This window comes from Bos indicus x Bos taurus, chromosome 28 (assembly GCF_003369695.1).
Source record: "Bos indicus x Bos taurus breed Angus x Brahman F1 hybrid chromosome 28, Bos_hybrid_MaternalHap_v2.0, whole genome shotgun sequence".
Lineage (NCBI taxonomy): Eukaryota > Metazoa > Chordata > Mammalia > Artiodactyla > Bovidae > Bos > Bos indicus x Bos taurus.
Window position 1 is genome coordinate 8637781 of NC_040103.1, and position 12233 is coordinate 8650013.

Genomic DNA, 12233 nt, shown 5'->3' on the forward strand with positions numbered 1-12233 from the left:
CATCTCCATGTCTGTCTTCTTCCCTTGGTTGCTCATCTTAGTCTTCCATTCCTATCCTTGATTTTCAATTCTTTCCTCTGCATGTTACCTCCCTTGATAACCTCATCCAATCACAGTGCTTGATTAGCATCCTAAAGCTGACAGTTCTGGAGTTGACAGAGAGCGTGGAACCTCTCTTGAGCCCCAGTTTCCACTATACTGAGGTGCTGGGGTCACAGAGCCCAGGCTGGATCTCATTTCTGATACCCAGAAAAGCTGTGAGAATGTGGACAAGTGACTTGAGCCTCAATCTCCTTATTTGTACAATGGGAGGATCACACAATAGATCTCAGGATGTTGTAGTAAGCACAAAAGAAGTAAATGCTATAAAGTGATTGGCACCTAGCAATCGCAACCCATGCTATCTGTAATCCTTATTTGAATAATTGAGCTTTTTCCCAGGAAAGAAAAAATAAATATTTAATATCTCTCAGGTAGATACTTTCATCCGATAGGAAATAAAATTTGAAATGTGTTCAGTACCCACACGTACTAAAGTGAAGAAGAGAATATAAGGCAATAGGTATTTAAGCCAAACAAAACTGAGCAAGTAAGGCCATAGTGGTCACAATGATGTTGATACATTGTGGTCAAAGTGGATCCTGTGTCAGTGCTCTAAGTTTGAATGATTGAGCTTTACTCAATCTTTTTTTTTTAATATTTTTTTTATATATTTTTTTAATCTATGTATTTTGGTGTGTGCTGGCTCTTTGTTGCTGTGTGGGTTTTTCTCTAGTTGCGGAAAGCAGGGATTCTTCCTCGTTGCAGTTCTCGGACTTTTCATTGCAGTGGCTTCTTTTGTTGCAGAGCGTGGGCTCAGTAGTTGCGGTTCCTGGCCTCTAGAGCACAGGCTCAATAGTTGTGGCTCATGGGCTTAGTTGCTTTATATTCTCTTCTTCACTTTAGTATATGTGGGATCTTCTCAGATCTGGGATCAACCTGTATCTCCTGCATTGGCAGGCAGATTCTTTATTGCTGAGCCACTAGGGAAGCCCAGTAATTGAGGTTTTTAATTTGCATACTTTGTTAGCAGATCCATGGGACAACTCTCCTCCCTGAAAAATGAAACAGTTCATGCAACCCCTCCAATAATTCCTATTTCTGTGAATGGTGTCACCTGACTTCCAATTTTCTAATCCCATGAGTTTGAACTCAACTTTGAGTCTTTCTCTTTTTGATCCCTATATATGATGAACAGGACTTCCCTGGTGGATCAGTGGTAAAGAATTCACCTGTCATTACAGGAGATACAGGTTCGATCCCTGAGCCAGGAAGATCCCCTGGAGAAGGAAATGGCAATCCACTCCAGCCTTCTTGCCTGGAAAATCCTATGGACAGAGGAGCCTGGTGGGCAATAGTCCACGGGATTACAAAAGAGTTGGAAATGCCTTAGCGAGTAAACAATGACATCTGATGAATGGCCAGATCCTTCCTCTCAGTTCAAAACTGTCCGTTCTTCTCCATTCCTGTCCCCAGTAGTCACTGCTCCCTAACAAATCCCCCTTAGTCTCAGATTTTTGTGCTGCCAATCCATGCATGTTCATCTTGGCCCAGAGTTGTAATTTCATGCTCTCCTGGTCTTAAACACACTTCCAATGACTCATCCTTCTTGTTGAATGAAAGCCAGTTCCTCAGGGTAACACTCAAGTTTGTACAAAGCAGGGTTGAGACTTGGTGCAGGGTGTGTGTGTGAGCGGAGACAGGACTAACCTTGTGATGCTGGAATAGGCATCAGCTTGGGGTGGGGGAAAAGAGGAGTCACTTGGTTGTTCTAACTGGCAGAGTTGGAGGACTTCCCCGTGGTCCAGAGGTTAAGATTCTGCACTCCCAATGCAGGGGTCCCAGGTTCAATCCCTGGCCAGGGAACAAGATCCCACATGCCACCACTAAAGACCTTGCGTGCTACAACTAAGACCCAGAGCAGTCAAATAATTTTTTTTTAAAGTGGCAGAGAGTCTATGTATAAACAGAATACATAACTGTAGTCTGTATAGCAGCAAATATAAAAAATCATATGGGTATGAATAACATTCAATCACAGATATTTATCAAGCATCTACTACATACCAGACAGGATGGCTGGGTGTTGGGAATGTAGCAGTGAAGAGCTCTGCTCTCAGAAATTTACAGGTAGAGAGGGAGCTGGGGAAATCCACAGGCAGTCATAACACAGCATGGAAAATGCTGAGGGCTTCCATGGGACTATACAGGAGTGGCTCCCATCCAGGTGGAGGCAGGTGGGGAATGAGAAAACCTCTAGGAGGAAAGGACATCTTAGTGGAGACGGATGTGCTGGACTCATTCAGCCAGGTGAGGGTGGAGAGGTAAGGGCAGGAGGGAATGTTTCAAGATGGGGTCTCATGGGCCCACCTAATGACAGAGACCCTTGGTGGCTTTGTGCCAGAGGGATGAGGCTTAGCTGGGGCCAGAAGTCAGGGGTGTTGAAAGAAGAGACTAAGGAGGTGAGCAGGGGCTGGATTAGGAAGAACTTATTTTGGGGGGCCATGCCTAAAGAATATGGGATCTTAATTCCTCAACCAGGAATTGAACCCACACCCCTCTTTCACTGGGAGCATGGAGTCTTAATCACTAGACCACCAGGGAAGTCCAGAAGAACTTTCTTTGCCATGATAAAAGGGTTAGATTTTTTCCTGGGGATAAACAGGAACCACTGACAAGTTTTAAGTATGGGAATGTGCTCATCAGATTTTATTATCAGAAACTGAGAAAAAGGCCAAAATGTTAGCTGTGGATAAATATCCCAATCATTAGAACTCAAACAATTTCAATAAGAGGTGTACCCTGGAGATACTGTGGGTTTAGTTCCAGACCATCACAATAAAGCAATTCACACACACATGAATTTTTTGGTTTCCCAGCGCATATACAATTTATGCTTACACTATACTATAGTCTATTGTGTGATAGCATCATATCTAAAAAAAGGTGCATGTTTTAATTTAAAAATACTTTATTGCTAAAAAATGCTGGCCATCACCTGAACCTTCAGTGAGTCGTAGCAGTACCAAAGATCACTGATCACAGATCACCATAACAATGAGAATAATCATGAAAAAGCTTTGAAATATTGCCAGAATTATCAATATGTGACACAGAAACATGAAGTGAGCATAATGGCACCAATAGACTTGCCTGATGCAAGATCGCCCCAAACCTTCAATTTGTAAAAAACACAGTATCTGCAAAGCACAATAAAGCAGAAGGCAATAAAATAAGATCTGCCTGTACTTCTGTTTGGATATCTGGCACAAATTCAATTTTAAGACCTCAGTTGTACTTAGTTCTTTACCTCTGACCCCTGAAGTTTATAAGTAACAAGGGAAGTCATCAACTGATTTATGTGCTGCTGTCAAGATAAATATTTATTAGGATCGCAATTTAGGATGTCAGAGTCAGAAAAGAATCCAGATGGGATTAGCTTAAAAATAAAGATGCTAGTGCACAACATGATGGGTTCTGATTTTTTTTTTTTTTTTTCTGATTTGCTGCCTTGATTTAGCAGCGTCTGTCTTCTGCAGCGCTGAGTAACTGCAGAATAACCCAAAGTGGAGACACCATACCTGGATGGGCACCGAGGGGGGGCCCTAGGCCTGGCCAATCCCAAAATGCCACTTCTCAGGGAGATGAGGCTATGGCAGGTGCTGCAGGAAAAGCCCGAAGCAGGTTCACCAGGAAAGAGAAGAGAATGGGGTGGCGAGGTCAGGCTTCATAGGAGGGGACTTGGCACCCTTATGTTAATGGACATTGGCCTTTTTAGCCTAATTTTAAAAGACAGAGATATAATCTTCCCTCCAGGTCCAGACTCAAAGACTTCCTTAATAGACCTTGGTCCTAGGAAGCATATATCTTTAGGGAAAAAATCTGTCTTAAAGGCTTAGTCATCACAGAGCTACTGTAGCATACCTCCACAGCTCGGGAAAAGGGAATTAGTCACAGAGTGGAGACGACTTAGATTTGATTATTTCCCATGATAAAGATTGAAGAAGTGGTTCCCCAAACCTCATGTACTTTTGAAAATCATTGAAAATTTCTGCATCACCCTTAGCCTACAATAACTGGTGTCACCAATCTAGGGGACCTCTCTGGACTTTAAGTTAATGTTATAGAATGTGCTTACATTTCAGAAAGCCATGGCATTTTTGTTCCATCTGTGTAACAGTGAGATTTCATATGCAAGCAATATTGTACAGCGCAGACTCAGTGAGAGACCTGCTTCTGTTCATCATTTGGAACCACCATTTATCTACTGTGTGACTTTGAATAAGTTACTTAACCTCTCTGTTGGGGAGCCTCTGGCCAAAAAGAGGATAAAAATTATCTAAATGGGGATTAAAGATATCTACATTATAGATTGTTCTGAGGATTAAAAAAGAAAATTCAGGGATTTCTCTGGTGGCGCAGGGGTTAAGATTCCATGCTTCCACTGCTGGGAGCGTGAGTTGGATCCCTGGTTGGGCAACTAAGATCCCACATTCATCGTAGCCAAAACAAAAAAAAGTAAAAGAAAGAGAGGGAGAGAATTCATGTAAAGTACTCAGCACAGAAAAAATCATTTCAGAAACTGTTTTTTTGTTTATAGATTTCTGTTATTCTGTTGGAATAAACTCACACCAGGGAAAAGAGGTAACAGGGATAAACAGCACTGTAAATGTTATCATTATCACCGTCCCATTCACACCCCAAATAGTCTTGTTTACTTGTTACCTTACTGATGGTGTCAGTTATGACACTAGCTGATTAATGTCAACCTATTAATAATATTTTACTTCTTCTGGGGGAATTTGTGTTTCTTCTGATTCCTGGTGGCTCAGACCATAAAGAATCTGCCTGCAATGTGGGAGACCTGGGTTCGATCACTGGATTGGGAAGATCCCTTAGAGAAGGGAATGGCAACCCACTCCAGTATCCTTGCCTGGAGAATCCCAAGGACAGAGAAGCCTGGTGGGCTATAGTCCGTGGAGTCACAAAGAGTTGGACAGGACTGAGTGACTAACCCTTTTCCACTATAATTTACCTGCTCTTGGCATCTGTTTATTTTTCAGTTAGGGGCAAGTCATCTTTTCCTCCTTAATCTCAATTTAAATCTACCTGCACACATTCACCTCACAGCTGTGTCAAGGCTCAGACCTTGAGAAAACGAAGCAGCCCTGGCTTAGATCTGCATCGAAACATGGAAGGTTTCACAAGCTCCTTTACAGTTTGCTCATCATCCTCTCACACACTTTCCTTCTATTGCATCATTTCTTCCACAAGAACACTTAACACTTTTTTTTCTTTCTCTTAGTCCTTTTGCCACTTCCTGTTTTCCCTAAATACTTAGTCTCCCCTCCCCCACTAAAGAGACACTGACCAGGAGATTTTGTACATAAACCACTATGGATCCCAGAGGGAAAACTGAAACCAAAGGAAAAACTGCACTCTGCTTACTCTGGTGTCTTCTGCAACATGGTTGCAAATTATAAGTACTTAGCCAATCATTTACCATCTACTGGGCACTCACATGTGTCAGGCAAGGGGCTGGCACCTGTCCAAGATGGAAGGCTATGGACCAAAGCTCAAGGATCTCAGACCAAAGACAAGACCCCGAAGGATCTTCCAAGGTAATAGAAATAAAAACAAAAATAAACAAATGGGACCTAATCAATCTTATAAGCTTTTGCCCATCTAAGGAAACCATAAAAAAATGAAAAGACAACCTACAGAATGGGAGAAAATATTTGCAAATTATGTGACCAACAAGGGTCACTTTCCAAAATATAGAAGAGCTCGTATAAGTTGCTGACAAAAAAAAAATCCAATTGAAAAATGAGCAGAAGGCCTAAGTAGACATTTCTCCAAAGAAGAAATACAGATGACCAGGAGGCACATGAAAAGATGCTCAACATCACCAATTATTCAGTTCAGTTCAGTCGCTCAGTTGTGTCTGCCTCTTTGCAACTCCATGGACTGCAGCACGCCAGGCTTCCCTGTCCCTCACTAATTATTCAGTTCAGTTCAGTTCAGTTCAGTCGCTCAGTCATGTCTGACTCTTTGCGACCCCATGAATCACAGCACGCCAGGCCTCCCTGTCCATCACCATCTCCCGGAGTTCACTCAGACTCACGTCCATCGAGTCAGTGATGCCATCCAGCCATCTCATCCTCTGTCGTCCCCTTCTCCTCCTGCCCCCAATCCCTCCCAGCATCACAGTCTTTTCCAATGAGTCAACTCTTCGCATGAGGTGGCCAAAGTACTGGAGTTTCAGCTTTAGCATCATTCTTTCCAAAGAAATCCCAGGGCTGATCTCCTTCAGAATGGACTGGTTGGATCTCCTTGCAGTCCAAGGGACTCTCAAGAGTCTTCTCCAACACCACAGTTCAAAAGCATCAATTCTTCGGCGCTCAGCCTTCTTCACAGTCCAACTCTCACATCCATACATGACCACAGGAAAAACCATAGCCTTGACTAGACAGACCTTTGTTGGCAAAATAATGTCTCTGCTTTTGAATATGCTATCTAGGTTGGTCATAACTTTCCTTCCAAGGAGTAAGCGTCTTTTAATTTCATGGCTGCAGTCACCATCTGCAGTGATTTTGGAGCCCAAAAAAAGAAAGTCTGATACTGTTTCCACTGTTTCCCCATCTATTTCCCATGAAGTGATGGGACCGGATGCCACTAATTATTAGAGAAATGCAAATCAAATCTGTAAAGAAGTATCACTTCTCACCAGTCAGAATGGCCACTATTAAAAAGTCTACAATAACAAATGCTGGAGAGTACACGGGGAAAAGGGAAACTTCCGACACTTGGTGGGAATGTAAGTTGGTGCAGACACTATGGAAAACTGTACAGAGGCTCCTCAAAAAACTAAAAATAGAGAAAACATATGATCCAACAATCTTATTCCTGGGTATATATCCAGACAAAACTGTAATTCAAAAAGATACACGCATCTCTATGTTCACAGCAGCACTGTTCACAAAGCCAAGACATGGAATCAACCTAAATGTCCATTGAGAAAGGAATGGATAAAGAAGGTGTGGAAGATACATACAATGTGGTACATATATACTACTCAGCCATAAAATGAATGAAATAATGTCATTTGCAGCAACATGGCTGCAACTAGAGATTAGGATACTAAAGTGACGTCAGCAGGAGAAAGACAAACACTATGTGACATCACTTATATGTGGAATCTGAAATGTGACACGAATGAACGTATCTGTGAAACAGAAAGAGAATCGCAGACGCAGAGAACAGACTGGTGGTTGCCCAGGGAGGGGGTGTGAGGGGTGGATTGGGAGGTTGGGGTTAGCAGCTGTAAGCTTTCTTATATATAGGATGGATAAACAACAGAGTCCTGCTGTACAGCACAGGGAACTATCAATATCCTTTGATAAACCATAATGGAAAAGAATATGAAAAAGAATATATATGTATAACTGAGTCACTGTGCTGTATAGCAGAAATTAATACACTATAAATCAACTATACTTCAATTAAAAAAAAAAAACTGAAGGAAGATACCAGACTTGGTGAAGTGGTGGCTGTGAACCTATGAATGGGGGCCATACTGATTTCTGTGCTATACAGCAAGTTCTTATTAGTTACCTGTTTTATATACAGTGGTGTATATATGTCAGAAAAGTGTGGAATACTTCACAAATTTGCATGGGGTATACTGCGTGTAAAATATGTCTGTGCTGAAGGCATTTGTATTTTAATGTTTGTCTGTCGTCTTCTCCTTAGTGAAGTCCTAGAAGAGAGAGTCATCATCATATTTTTTCTCAGAGCATCCAGGGCTTTGTCCACAGTGCCCCACAAGCAATCCTTCCCTTCCATCTGCATCACGAGCCGTGGGGTCAGAAAACCAGGATACAGTCAGGCCAGCACAGATTAAGTGCCAGCTGACTTCTTCTCCCTCGTGTGGTGGGTTCACGTCCTGATTCTATTGCAACCTGGTACAGCAACAGAAGGGGCTTCCCAGGTGGCACTAGTGGTAAAGAACCCACCTGCCAATGCAGGAGACATGAGACACAGGTTCCATCCCTGGGTCGGAAAGATACCCCAGAGAAGGAAACGGCAGCCCACTCCAGTATTCTTGCCTGGAGAATCTCATGGACAGAGGAGCCTGGCGGGCTACGGCCCATAGGGTCACAAAGAGTAGTCATACATGACTGAAGCGACTTAGCACGCACATACAGAGCAACAGAAATCTGCACATGATAAAGCAGTTGCTTTTTGAAATGCACTTACTGTGCTAAGCATTTTACACAAACTATATCTTTTCATTCTCATAGCAAGACTATAAGGTAGATATGGTCATTAAATAACTCGCTCCAGGTCACACAGCTGATAAGTGGTGCTTTCAGACTATGAATCCAGGTGGGTCTCTCATAATACTATACTATACAATACTGCTTGCCCATGCCATCTGTTTCACAGATGAAATTTTAAAAGACATTATTCACTCGGTAGATTGGCAAGGACTAGGAAGCTGAGTGATGTCCAGGCAGGGGAGAGCCTGAGAACAGTGTGCTTTGCTAGCCCTTGTAGATGAGATGACGGATCTCTACTCCTCCGTTCCTAAGTCAGAATTTGCTCAGGTAGCCTCCTGTCTCCAGCTCCAGAATGGAATCCAAGTATTTCAAGCTATTATGTTCCAAACTGTCAACATGCACTTTGTTTGCTGATTTCTAACCAGTGTCTTTCGAAAAAATGAAGTTGAGTAAAAACAGTGTATATTGTACCTTTCAACTGGAGTTCTGGTTTGTGTGAGAAGATAAATGTCTTTATTCTTAAAGCCAGTTTGTGTTGGGATTGTTGTTCCTTTGCAGCTGAAAGCATCCTGGGTGATTCACTGACGGTGTGAACAGTGCGATATTTCTGGAGGGCCATCTGACTCCATGTGTCAAAAATTTCAGTAAACATACTCAGCAATACCACTTCCAGGAATATGTCTCAAAGAAGGAAATGTCTGTATGTGCCATTTAAAAGGATGTTCATGGAATCAATATTTTTAATAGAAAGAAATAGGACTAAATAACTGTCAATAAAGATGATATAAAATATGTTGCATTCCCAATTCTAGGGCTTCCCAGGTGGTTCAGTGGTAAAGAATCCACCTGCCAATGCAGGAGACACAGAAGACTCAGATTCAATTCCTGGGTCAGGAAGACCCCCTGGAGGAGGAAATGGCAACCCACGAATCCCATGGACAGAGGAGCCTGGCAGGCTACAATCCATGGAGTCACAAAGAGTCAGACATGACTGAGCGACTAGACACGAGCACAAATACAAGCTGGATTCTACGCAAGGGAAAGCTATGCAACCAGTAATGGACGAGATTTATAAGTCAGTGAATTGTCCACACTGTCTTAGGATAAATGACACAAACAGGAAATTATTTGAGCATGGAGTTAAAAAGTTAAGACAGTTTGTTTGGAGTGATTTTTGATAGAGACAAATATCATCACTAGATGCTGACACCATTGGATAAAGGATGGTGGAGAAGGATGTGCACATGTTCTCAGAGGATCACCTAAGGTTCTTTATTGATTACAAGGCTAGGGGGACTTTATATCAGACTGCAGATGCCACCGTAACCAAGCGATCAGACTTTGCAATCCCAACAACGAGACACTGTGAGCCTCCTGACACGATGCCTTGTAAACTACCACCCAGGTCATATCCTTGTCAGAAAGATTACGCCAGATATACTCAAAAGGAAACAAATTCAGACTGGGGGGCCTTCAACAAGACCACTGGCTTGGACTCTTCAAAAATGTTCATGTCTGGGAATTCCCTGGTGGTCCAGTGGTCCGGACTCCAAGTTTCCACTGCTGGGGCCCAGGTTTGATCCCTGGTTGGGGAAATAAGATCCTGCAAGTCACACAGTGTGCCAACAACAACAAAAATGTCAGCATCACAAGAGGAAAAAAAAGACAAGAAAGAAATATTCTAGAACTGTGCTGTCCAACAGAAATGTAATATGAGCTATATATGCAATTAAAAAATTTTAAATAGCCACAGGTAAAACTAATTTTAATAATGTATTTTTTGCCCAATACATTCAATGTATTATTATTTCAATATGCAATCAATATGCAGAATTACTGATGAAATAATGTACATTTTTTGGTGTGCGCTAAGTCTTGAATACACTCAATTTGGGCCAGCCATATTTCAAGGGCTTAAGAGCCATATACAGTGCTTGCTTTGGCAGTGCATAGACTAAAACTGGAATGATACAGAGAAGATTAGCATGGCCCCTGTAGAAGGATGACATGCAAATTTGTGGAGTATTCCACATTTTTCTGACATATATACACCACTGTATATAAAACAGGTAACTAATAAGAACCTGCTGTATAGCACAGAGAACTCCGCTCAATACTTTGTAATAGCCTATTTAGGAAAAGAATCTAACAAAAATTAAGAGTGGATGTTGTATATGTGTAACTGAATCATTGTGCTGTACACCTGAAGCTAACACAACATTATAAATCAACTATACTCCAAAAAAGGTTTTTTTTAAAAAAAAAAACAGTCACATACAACCGGGGACTTCTGTATTGAATGGCATAGCTCTAGAGTAAAGAAGGCTGGGGGTCCAGTGGTTAAGACTTTGCCTTCCAGTGCAGAGACTGCAGGTTCGATCTCTGGTCAGGTAACTAAGATCCCACATACCACATGCCTCGTGGCCAAAAAAACAAAACATAAAACAGAAGCAATATTGTAACAAACTCAATAAAGACTTTAAAAATGGTCCACATCAAAATAAAAGAAAGATGAGTAAAGAGACAGTCGCCAAATGAAATGTGGGATCCTGTATTGGAACTGCGTGTCTAATGGGAGAAAGTGTAGACTGTATATAAGATACTATTATTATATGTATGGTAAAGTTCTTGGTAAAAATAGTAGTTAGTTATATAAAGTGTGTGTATATGTTCAGTTGCTCAGTTGTGTCTGGCTTTTTGCTACCCTATAGATTGTAGCCCACCAGGTTCCTCTGTCCATGGGATTTCCCAAGCAAGAATACCAGAGTGTATTGCCATGCCCTCCTCCAGGGGATCTTTCCAATCCAGGGATCCAACTTGTGTCTCCTGTGTCTCCAGCATTGCAGGCGGATTCTTTACCGCTGAAAGAATGATGCTATTCTTACGAGATATATGCTAAAGTAATTGAATGTCAAGTATAATGCCTGCAACTTACTTTTAAATGGTTCAACAGTGGTGCTAAGTCGATAAATAGAGATTGAAATAGATACAGATGTACAGAAGAAGGGTGCAAATACTAACAAACAACTGGTGAATCTAGGGAAAGAATATTCAGGTATTTATTGTACTGCTTTTACCAAACTTTTTTTACGGTTTGATAGGCCTGAGAGAAAAAATAGATTACAATAATGATAATGGCATTTTAGATTCTTTACAGTTCCCAGCATATTTTCATATATATTGTGAATTTAATCCTTTCAAAGTCTATGAAGGTAGATATTTGGCATGTTTGACCTTTGTTTTATAGTAAAAAACAAAAAAAACAAAACATTTCTTTGGTGCCCAAACACATGCCAGGCACAACACATACATTTTCTCTTTTAATTTTTCAAAGGACTCCCAGCGGCAGGTGGGGTCTCTTCCATTCATAATATCTGACATCTGGGGCTTTAGTAGGTCAGGGGATTGCCAGGGTCACAATGTGGGCAAGCTCCAGAGGTAGGGTTTAAATGCATCTCTGTCCCCCTCTGGGGACTGAGCTCTTTTCTCTCTTTGCCTCCTGTTTGTAAGTCCTGTTTCACAAATGTAGAAATGGGGAGCCCAGAGAAGTTAAGTAATTTTTTCAAAGTCACACAGCTACCAAGGGGCAAAAGCAGAAGTCAAACCTAGTCTTCACTCTGTCTCCAATTCCACAGCTCTTTGTTCACAGCAGCCAAACCAATGGAATGGCCCCTCCCCTCCAGTGAATGCCCTGAAGTCAATCTGGGCTCTAATGGGGTGACTCATGTGAGAAGAAATCTTGGAGAAAGGGCCCTTGGCACAGGAAATTAGTTGAGTTGTTGAAGTGGTGCCAAGGAAAGGCCCGCGATCTAAGAGCAGGCGTGGCTGCAGAGAAGCTTTGTCAAAATAAGAGCACGACTGCACTAAGTCATCTGATGCTCTGATTAAGAAGCATGAGTTGCCACACCATGT

General features: G+C 41.8%; 2 non-coding genes across 2 annotated transcripts; both read left to right on the top strand.

Moving 5' to 3' along the window:
- The first annotated feature begins 1832 nt into the window (after positions 1-1832).
- Positions 1833-1905, top strand: TRNAG-CCC. The gene has a single exon. It is a non-coding gene; the product is annotated as a tRNA-Gly (tRNA).
- An 8348-nt stretch (positions 1906-10253) lies between these two features.
- LOC113885635 lies at positions 10254-10358 on the top strand. Its single transcript, XR_003509287.1, has one exon. It is a non-coding gene; the product is annotated as a U6 spliceosomal RNA (small nuclear RNA).
- Positions 10359-12233: the final 1875 nt, after the last annotated feature.